Below are 7,151 nucleotides of genomic sequence, written 5' to 3'. Positions count from 1 at the left end.
TTTTTTTTGAAGAAGAGTAGATGGATGGAGGAAGGGGGGAAATTAATAAAAAATGGAGGGAAATTAAAGATGTGACACGTGGGCCAGACGCGTGTGGACAAGCGTCTGTTAATAATTGGGAGTTGTCATATTGGACTGCCACATCAGCAAAAAAGGGGCATTTTGATACTGAAAAAATTTGTCGAGGGGGTAATAGGACCCCCGCAAAGGTTAGGTGTGTAGTTGGGATTTTGATCAAACGTTGGGGGGTATTTTGAGTATTTTCTCTCTACATATACTAGGACAAATCTTTTATAGTCTCCAAATATACTATCCATTTTTCTTTGAAAAATTGGTGGAGCTGTCTTTAATCCAAATGGCAGTAATAACCATTCGAAATATCCTTCAGGACAGGTAAATGTGGTCCATTCTATACTTTCTTCATGCATTCGTACCTGCCAATATCCTGATTTACAATCAAATTTACTAAATATTTTCTTTCCTTGTATTCTATTTATTAATTCTGTTTTGTCAGGTAACTTATATCCATCTGTCCTAGTGTTATCACTAAGAGCCCGTTTGGATTGGCTTATAAGTTGCTTATAAGCTGTTTTCAGCTTTTTTGTGTATTTGGCTGACCAGCTTAAAGTCATTTTGTGCCTAAAATAAGCTCAAAAAAATAATTGGGCCCATTTGACTAGCTTATCTAAAGCAGCTTATAAGCTGAAAACAGCTTATAAGCCAAAAAAAATAAGTTAGACTACCCCGACTTATTTTTTTTAGCTTATAAGCTGTTTGCAGCTTATAGGCATAAGTCCATCCAAACAGGCTCTAAGTTTTTTATAGTTTATTACCATTCTCGCTTTTTCTCTTACTATTTCGCTATAATTTCTTACCATAAATGCTGCAGATCTATGTTTAGAAGTGGATCTTCTTACTACTACTAAATTTAATAATTATTTTATTTGTACTTTAAAGTCTTCCACATCTTGGTTAGTTGCTTCTATTGAGGCTGTTTTAATTATATATTCTGGATTTATTATGTCTAATTTACATACAATTTTGTTATTTTTTCAATGTTTTAAAGGTTTTTCTCCTATAATTTCTATCTCATCTAGTATTCTTATTATATTATCTAAATCTTTTTGGTTTTTTATTACTCCTATCCTTTCTATCCCTGTTTTAAAATTATATAATTCTGTTTCTATGTCTATTAAAGTATAATTTTTTCTATTGGATTATCGTCGTCTAGTATTTCTTCTTCTTCTAGAATTAAATTCTTTATTTATCTTTTGCTTTTACTGCATGTATTGTTGTCTTGACAATCCTTACAACAACTCTCTTCTTTCTTTTGCAGGTTTATTTGATCTGGAGTAGAGCTCTTCTTATGTCTGATTCTAATTTCAGTTTTATGAGCTTGTACTGGTGTATGAGTAATATTTTTTAGAAAAATTACTCCATCTCTTGTAATCATGCAACTTCCATTGTTATGTAACATAAAGTCTAATCCGATGACAAAGTCTATATTTATATTCAAGTCTATTACCTATATTTTATCCATTTTATAACTAGGTTTATAAAATTCTGAACAAGTGTTGATAAAGCTAATGTATGCCTTATGAACATAATGTTTATATATATATATATATTATGAGTTTCATCCATTTGCATGGCTGCAACTAGTTTGTCTAGAACTTTTATTAAATTTGATGGAACTATTCGTTTATTTATTATACATTTAGTACATCCCGAATCTACTAATGCTAATGTCTCTATTTCATAGTCATCTATTTTAATTCTTGCAAGTATTTTTATTGTTCCTAATTTTTTATCTTCATTACATACTAGGGCTCCATGGTCTCCTATACTCATTAGTTCAGCTGTTGAATCTTCTGGTATTGTTCTTAGCGGTTGTATATTAGATAAACCTATTTCTTCATTTTCGCTATCTGCTTCTTTTTGTTTTCCTTTTTTTAATTTATATAACCTGGTTTCTAATTCGTTCATTCTAGTTTCTAATGTCATTATGCTTATACTAATTGTAGGGTCTTCTATTTTTTTATGTCTTTCTTCTTTGTGTATATTTGTCTTAAATTCTTTTTCTATACACATGCTACATCCTTCTATAAAATACTTTTTACATTTTGCTCTTTTATCTCTACTAGGAAACCATTTACAAGAGAAACATGCATTACTATCTAAACCTTTATTTCTTTCGAAGTCGTGACTATAGTCTTCTGATATATTTGCTAAATTATCCATTTGAATTGGTTCTAGGTCTAGTTTTTCTAATCCTATCTCATTAATTAATTCTTCTGCTTCTGAGTCTGTTTTAATTTTTTCTTCAGTATCTACACTTACTATGGAGTATATACTTTCCGTATCTGACATATATTCATCTACATTTATTAAGGTTTCTTGAAAGTCTTCAATTAGCTCTGAATTTCGTGTCTTATTATTTCTTCTTTTTGGACATGTATTTGCTAAGTGTTCTATACTTCCGCAAGTAAAACATTCCAGTTTATTTTTATAATTTCTATCTGTTCTGTATTTTCTTATATGTCTATTTCTGTCTAAATAGGGTTTTCTGGCTGATGATTTTCTAAGATAGTATTTCTTTCTATTGTATTGAGGGTAGTTTCTATTATATTGGGTTATGTATTTCTTATACTTTTTCTTTTTATGATTGTCTTTATCGTAACTCTGAGTAGTGTATACCACGCTTTTACAAAAATTCATCTCATTTTGTTTTAATTGTTTTTGTATTTGTATATGCGTGCATTTTTCTTGTAGTATATTCATTATATGTTGTATTCTATGTCCTATTGACCATTTTAAATTAGAATTTTGTACTACTCCGTCTCTTTTATTTCATCTGTCTTCTATTTCTCTTCCTAGAGCTCCTGGTAATTTATTAAATAATTTCTTTCCTAGTTCTTGGTCAAACGCGTTTCCACTAATTGTACAATAATAAAAATAATCATTTAATTTTTTTTTAATATGAAACCAACCACTTATACTTAACTGCTCTAATTTAATTAAAGCATTTCTTTGTAGTATTACTAATCCACTATTTAGATCTTCTCCTGTAATTAAAGTATGTATTTTATTAGTAAAATTGTATGGATTTGCTCACATGGATACTAAGTATTGAAATTCCATCGGAAAATTTTCCTTATATGCTTCCCATAGAGCTTTAGCTGATTCTCCTAAAAATGTCTCTAAGTATTTATACATAGTTTCAGCATTTGTATCATTATAAATTTTTATATAGTCTGCTACTATTATTCCTTTCCAAAGGTCTATTACTGAATTCCATCTTTGTGGATCATAAGCTGCTATATTTAATATTTTTCCTTTATTACCTCATTCTTGGAGAATAATAGGTTCTTCTATAGGCATTCTTTTCCCTAATGATTTTACATTGTCTATAGGTTCTCCTGCTGTTCTAAAAACTCTTCTTCTAGGTACATTTCCTGTGCTCGTGTCTACTGTTGTATTGTTCTCCTGTTGTTCTTTGAAATGGACTAGAACTAGACGCACTAGATTTCATTAATTTTTTTGACTTATTATCGAGTCTATCTTTATTTCTTCATCACTATATTGCATATTTTCTAATATTTTATCGAATTCGTCTGATTTCTTTTGGTATATATGTTCTACTCTATATCCCCAATTATCAGTTCGAGCTTCACATAATTTAAAGTGACTTATGGTTTCTTCTATTGTTAATTCTCCTAACTTACATCCTTTACATCTAAAAAGTATATTTTTGTTATCTTTATGGAGTCTTTTTGCTTCTTCTATAGTTATGTCTACTTCAAACTCTTCTTGTATTAATTCTATGGCCATAAGGGTTGACTCAGTAGTTTCATTTCATCTAAAGTATTTTCTTCTTCTATGTCTCTTTGTGATGTGTATATATATATATATATATATATATATAAGTTGTGGTCTAAAATAGCTCATAAATTATGTGGCTATAAATCATTTTATTAAAGATAAAATCAGAAATTTGAAGTTAAATTATTATTAAATATAACAAATTATTATTTGGTTTTAGATTGATTAAAAATAAAAGTATTCACACAAATTAAAACGGAGAAAGGGGAGTAATATTTTTCAAAATGAAGATAGAGTTAGATTCTACTCCATCTGTCCAAATTTATGTGGCATAACTTAAATTTCAAAAGTCAAACAATTTAATTTTGATCGTGAATTCGGACATAATATCCTCAAGTTTTTGAAATAAAATTTATATATTTGAAAATTACGTAAAACGTATTATAACTCACCACAATTGATAATTCAAAATATTTAAAATATATGAAAATTTGTGATAAAAAAAGAATTATTTGAATATCGAAATTTAAAAGATAGACTGTTGAAGTATAAAAGTTGGATGAAATCATCAATTAAAGTTGGATTTGAGGAAGTGCGCTTTTCAAGAGAAAGATTTTTATAGAACATGTGGTGTATAAAAAAGTATAAAAAATCTTGTGGTGTATAGCAAGCAACTTTGCGTTAGCTGATTTTTCTGGAGATCAATAAATCAATGAAATAAATATGATGGGCCATTATTTATACTTTCTATGCTCGGAACTAATTCAGAATATAGACTTGATGTGCCATTATTTAGATTCTCATCATTAAAGGAGAAGAAAATAATTTCTTGCTCGGATTGCTCTTCACAGAGATTGGTGTTTAATTTTTGCGCCAGCTTCTCATTTAATAAAAATTTGTGAGCTAAAGTATCGTTATTTACTGGTTTATAAAATCAAAGTTTCTGGGTTCGATCCCTAGCAGAGTCGAAAAAAATCACAAGGCAAAATGACATAATAAGTTCAGTAGAAATGAAGTTATCCGACATAAGTTGTTAGTAACTAATTCGCTCGGCATAATTTTATAGATATTTTTTCTTGTCTAGCATAAGTTCTGTAAAAATGAAGTTATGTCGGGTAACTTAATTCCTACAGAAATTATGTCGGACAAGACAAAACTTCTATGTGACTTTGCCCGAAAATTGCGAAATTAGGTCATCGATAAGTGTATGTTAAATTCTTTTATTTTTTTTAATTTTTTGATGTCATGGATATTTTCGAGCACTTTTTGTTACTTTAAGTGCCGTAGGGCAAAAATTAAAGACTATCGATTTGAGGGGCAAAAATTAAAGACAACCCCAAGATAGGGGCATTCGTGTGAATTGCCCAGAAGAAATTGCACGGTTTGCTTATGTTTGGCCAAAAATGCATATGTTTATTCATTATTTGGAAATTGCACGGTTTGCTTATGTTTGGCCAAAAATGCATATGTTTATTCATTATTTGTCTCATATTTTATTATTTTTAATTATCTTTTGAGTATAAATTATAATGAGTACTGCTTAATATTATATTTATATAATGTAGAAATAAAGTGGTATGAAAAGGAAGAAATTTGAAGCAAAATTGAATGAAAAGTGAAAGAAAAAGAAAAGGGGACCACGTAAGATGTGTTTCTTCCCCCAAATTGAGGACAACCAAAAGATGAAAAACGACAATTGAAATTGAGTGATAACAAAGCGGCGGAAAAAGAGTTTTCTGGAAAAATGCTTGTAAGACGCGAGAAAGAACATTCGGAATTTACTAGATCTATTTTATTTTGAACTCAGTAAATTTATTTAATCTTTTTTTTTTTACAATTATAAATAGTTCACAAGATAGGGTTTTTACATAATCTTGAAAAAAATTAAAATTTGGAGTTCATAACTTTGAACTTAGAGAGAGCTTGGAGTAGAGGTCGTAGTTATAGGGTTTTACCTTCTCTCTTTGTGTTACTCGTTTTTACGTTTTTATTCGGATGATTTGTTATTTTTTCTCCATGTCTATGTGGAGATAAACTCTTTAGTTGTAGGGTTTTGGTCCAAACATGAAAGTTGACATTTGATTATCGTTTATATCTATTGATTTTCCATCTTTGGGTTATTTATTTTGATTATTTGATGAAATAGTTAGACGCTATATGTGGCGTGTGAATTGAACTAGGGATACAGAATATGCATGCGTAATAAGAATAAATAGAGCTTGTTCGATTAATCGTTTCGCTAATGAGCTTAGGAATATATCCTTTAGCCTTGTTTAGTTGAATACGAAGAAGTAAATGCGTTCTTATTAACTTTGGTAACAATAGAAATATAGGCGTTATAGTAACATCTACATGTCTGTGAGCAACTCGAAAGATACTCATAAAGTTAACATCAACCCATTAACTAGTAACATTTGAAGACTCAACTGGATTGCTAGTAGTCATAGTCCTAGATCTATCTCTTTTCTGATAAAAATCTGATCTTTCTTGGTTGAAGTTCATCATTTGCTTTCCTTTATTTTTATTTAGTTTATAAATATAAATTTGAATTTTATTTCTCATCTAGGTAATTAACATTAGTTTAATTTAGTTTACGGTTAATCATAAGTCTCTATGGGTACGATATCTGGAGTTTAAATAATATATTACTTGTACGACCGCATATACTTGCGTGTCGTTTTGGAGCAACAATATGGATTGGTCTTTAATTATTGTCCTTCAAAATCGAATTTATGCCTAACGGAACATAAATTCTTTAAGGACGTGGGCATAACTTATGAATTTTATAATGCAAAAATATAAACTTATTCCCACAAAAAAACACTTGAAGGACAGAATCTAAATTATTATATTTTGAGATTTTGGGTTGAAAACTTAGATGTAGTTATTGATATTTAATACTCCGTATATTTCACTTTGTACAAAAAGATTAGATATACTTATTCGTCCCAAAATAAATATCATCTTAGCAAAAATCACATTCATTGAGCAATTAATAAGTACGGTGCGAAGTTTATTAAACTAATTCTATTTATGTGATATTTTTTCAGAATTGAGTAATATTAAAGAGGAATATTTCTTTAATGTTAAGGGTATAATTGAAACTACTTATTACTTTTTGTTTTAAATCCCTAAGATGACACTTATTTTGAGATAATTTTATTTGCTAAGGTAATGGACAGAGGAGTATTAATCTTCCTACTCTAAATATAATCTTTATTATTCTTCACGAACTAGAGGAAATATTACGGTGTAACTATCATTCTTGAGTTATTATTTGTCAGCCATATGCGAGCATTGTCCAATCATTAGCTCATGGTCTTTCTAGC

This window comes from Lycium barbarum, chromosome 8, assembly GCF_019175385.1.
Source record: "Lycium barbarum isolate Lr01 chromosome 8, ASM1917538v2, whole genome shotgun sequence".
Classification (NCBI taxonomy): domain Eukaryota; kingdom Viridiplantae; phylum Streptophyta; class Magnoliopsida; order Solanales; family Solanaceae; genus Lycium; species Lycium barbarum.
Note: the sequence above shows the minus strand (reverse complement) of the source record.